General features: G+C 47.4%; 6 non-coding genes and 6 pseudogenes across 6 annotated transcripts; all 12 read left to right on the top strand.

Moving 5' to 3' along the window:
• The window catches only part of LOC142133770 (5S ribosomal RNA), a 119-nt pseudogene extending 2 nt beyond the window's left edge, over window positions 1-117 (top strand).
• An 81-nt stretch (window positions 118-198) lies between these two features.
• LOC142133751 (5S ribosomal RNA) lies at window positions 199-317 on the top strand. Its single transcript, XR_012686889.1, has one exon. It is a non-coding gene; the product is annotated as a 5S ribosomal RNA (ribosomal RNA).
• A 79-nt stretch (window positions 318-396) lies between these two features.
• Window positions 397-515, top strand: LOC142133714 (5S ribosomal RNA). The gene has a single exon (XR_012686856.1). It is a non-coding gene; the product is annotated as a 5S ribosomal RNA (ribosomal RNA).
• An 81-nt stretch (window positions 516-596) lies between these two features.
• On the top strand, window positions 597-715 carry LOC142133739 (5S ribosomal RNA). Its single transcript, XR_012686878.1, has one exon. It is a non-coding gene; the product is annotated as a 5S ribosomal RNA (ribosomal RNA).
• An 81-nt stretch (window positions 716-796) lies between these two features.
• Window positions 797-915, top strand: LOC142134059 (5S ribosomal RNA). Its single transcript, XR_012686936.1, has one exon. It is a non-coding gene; the product is annotated as a 5S ribosomal RNA (ribosomal RNA).
• Window positions 916-995: 80 nt separating this feature from the next.
• Window positions 996-1,114, top strand: LOC142133778 (5S ribosomal RNA; annotated as a pseudogene).
• An 81-nt stretch (window positions 1,115-1,195) lies between these two features.
• LOC142133680 (5S ribosomal RNA) lies at window positions 1,196-1,314 on the top strand. The gene has a single exon (XR_012686825.1). It is a non-coding gene; the product is annotated as a 5S ribosomal RNA (ribosomal RNA).
• Window positions 1,315-1,395: 81 nt separating this feature from the next.
• LOC142133807 (5S ribosomal RNA) lies at window positions 1,396-1,514 on the top strand (annotated as a pseudogene).
• Window positions 1,515-1,594: 80 nt separating this feature from the next.
• Window positions 1,595-1,713, top strand: LOC142133759 (5S ribosomal RNA). The gene has a single exon (XR_012686897.1). It is a non-coding gene; the product is annotated as a 5S ribosomal RNA (ribosomal RNA).
• An 81-nt stretch (window positions 1,714-1,794) lies between these two features.
• On the top strand, window positions 1,795-1,913 carry LOC142133780 (5S ribosomal RNA; annotated as a pseudogene).
• Window positions 1,914-1,993: 80 nt separating this feature from the next.
• On the top strand, window positions 1,994-2,112 carry LOC142133912 (5S ribosomal RNA; annotated as a pseudogene).
• Window positions 2,113-2,384: 272 nt separating this feature from the next.
• On the top strand, window positions 2,385-2,493 carry LOC142134014 (5S ribosomal RNA; annotated as a pseudogene).
• The last annotated feature ends 7 nt before the right edge of the window (window positions 2,494-2,500 follow it).

Consider the following 2,500-nt stretch of genomic DNA (forward strand, 5'->3'; position numbering starts at 1 on the left):
CTACAGCCACACCACCCTGAACAAGCCCAATCTCGTCTGATCTTGGAAGCTAAGCAGAGCCGGTCCTGGTTAGTACTTGGATGGGAGACCACCTGGGAATACCAGGTGCTGTAGGCCTTTTTTTCTTCTCTCTTGTTCCGGCTTCCTTCAATGCTGGTTTCTAGATGTATAAGAGATGTAGGTCAATATGAAATCAATACCTACAGCCACACCACCCTGAACAAGCCCAATCTCGTATGATCTTGGAAGCTAAGCAGGGCTGGGCCTGGTTAGTACTTGGATGGGAGACCACCTGGAAATACCAGGTGCTGTAGGCATTTTTTTTCTCTCTTGTTCCGGCCTCCTTCAATGCTGGTTTTGAGATGTATAAGAGATGTAGGTCATTAAGAAGCCAATACCTACAGCCACACCACCCTGAACAAGCCCAATCTCGTCTGATCTTGGAAGCTAAGCAGAGCCGGGCCTGGTTAGTACTTGGATGGGAGACCACCTGGGAATACCAGGTGCTGTAGGCCTTTTTTTCTTCTCTCTTGTTCCGGCTTCCTTCAATGCTGGTTTCTAGATGTATAAGAGATGTAGGTCAATAGGAAAACAATGCCTACAGCCACACCACCCTGAACAAGCCCAATCTCGTCTGATCTTGGACGCTAAGCAGGTACGGGCCTGGTTAGTACTTGGATGGGAGACCACCTGGGAATACCAGGTGCTGTAGGCCTTTTTTTCTTCTCTCTTGTTCCGGCTTCCTTCAATGCTGGTTTCTAGATGTATAAGAGATGTAGGTCAATAGGAAAACAATACCTACAGCCACACCACCCTGAACAAGCCCAATCTCATCTGATCTTGGAAGCTAAGCAGGGCTGGGCCTGGTTAGTACTTGGATGGGAGACCACCTGGAAATACCAGGTGCTGTAGGCATTTTTTTTTCTCTCTTGTTCCGGCCTCCTTCAATGCTGGTTTTGAGATGTATAAGAGATTTAGGTCATTAAGTAACCAATACCTACAGCCACACCACCCTGAACAAGCCCAATCTTGTCTGATCTTGGAAGCTAAGCAGAGCCGGGCCTGGTTAGTACTTGGATGGGAGACCACCTGGGAATACCAGGTGCTGTAGGCCTTTTTTTCTTCTCTCTTGTTCCGGCTTCCTTCAATGCTGGTTTCTAGATGTATAAGAGATGTAGGTCAATAGGAAAACAATGCCTACAGCCACACCACCCTGAACAAGCCCAATCTCGTCTGATCTTGGAAGCTAAGCAGGGACGGGCCTGGTTAGTACTTGGATGGGAGACCACCTGGGAATACCAGGTGCTGTAGGCCTTTTTTTCTTCTCTCTTGTTCCGGCTTCCTTCAATGCTGGTTTCTAGATGTATAAGAGATGTAGGTCAATAGGAAACAAATACCTTCAGCCACACCACCCTGAGCAAGCCCAATCTCGTCTGATCTTGGAAGCTAAGCAGGGCTGGGCCTGGTTAGTACTTGGATGGGAGACCACCTGGAAATACCAGGTGCTGTAGGCTTTTTTTTTTCTCTCTTGTTCCGGCCTCCTTCAATGCTGGTTTTCAGATGTATAAGAGATGTAGGTCAATAGGAAACCAATACATACAGCCACACCACCCTGAACAAGCCCAATCTCGTCTGATCTTGGAAGCTAAGCAGAGCCGGGCCTGGTTAGTACTTGGATGGGAGACCACCTGGGAATACCAGGTGCTGTAGGCCTTTTTTTCTTCTCTCTTGTTCCGGCTTCCTTCAATGCTGTTTTCTAGATGTATAAGAGATGTAGGTCAATAGGAAAACAATACCTACAGCCACACCACCCTGAACAAGCCCAATCTCATCTGATCTTAGAAGCTAAGCAGGGACGGGCCTGGTTAGTACTTGGATGGGAGACCACCTGGAAATACCAGGTGCTGTAGGCCTTTTTTTTTTCTCTCTTGTTCCGGCTTCCTTCAATGCTGGTTTTGAGATTATAAGAGATGTAGGTCAATAGGAAACCAAAACCTACAGCTACACATCTCTAAACAAGCCCAATCTCGTTTGATCTTGGAAGCTAAGCAGGGTCAGGCCTGGTTAGTACTTGGATGGGAGACCACCTGGGAATACCAGGTGCTGTAGGCTTTTTTTTTTTCTCTCTTGTTCCGGCTTCCTTCAATGCTGGTTTTTAGATGTATAAGAGATGTAGGTCAATAGGAAACCAATACCTACAGTCACACCACCATGAACAAGCCTGATCTTGGAAGCCAAGCAGAGCCAGGCCTGGTTAGTACTTGGATGCGAGACCACCTGGGGATACCAGGTGCTGTAGGCCCTTTTTTTTTTCTCTCTTGTTCCGACTTCCTTCAATGCTGGTTTTGAGATGTATAAGAGATGTAGGTCAATAGGAAACCAATACCTACAGCCACACCACCCTGAACAAGCCTGATCTTGGAAGCTAAGCAGGGCTGGGCCTGGTTAGTACTTGGATGGGAGACCACCTGGAAATACCAGGTGCTGTAGGCTTTTTTTT

The sequence above is a fragment of the Mixophyes fleayi genome, unplaced genomic scaffold (assembly GCF_038048845.1).
Source record: "Mixophyes fleayi isolate aMixFle1 unplaced genomic scaffold, aMixFle1.hap1 Scaffold_389, whole genome shotgun sequence".
Classification (NCBI taxonomy): Eukaryota; Metazoa; Chordata; class Amphibia; order Anura; family Limnodynastidae; genus Mixophyes; species Mixophyes fleayi.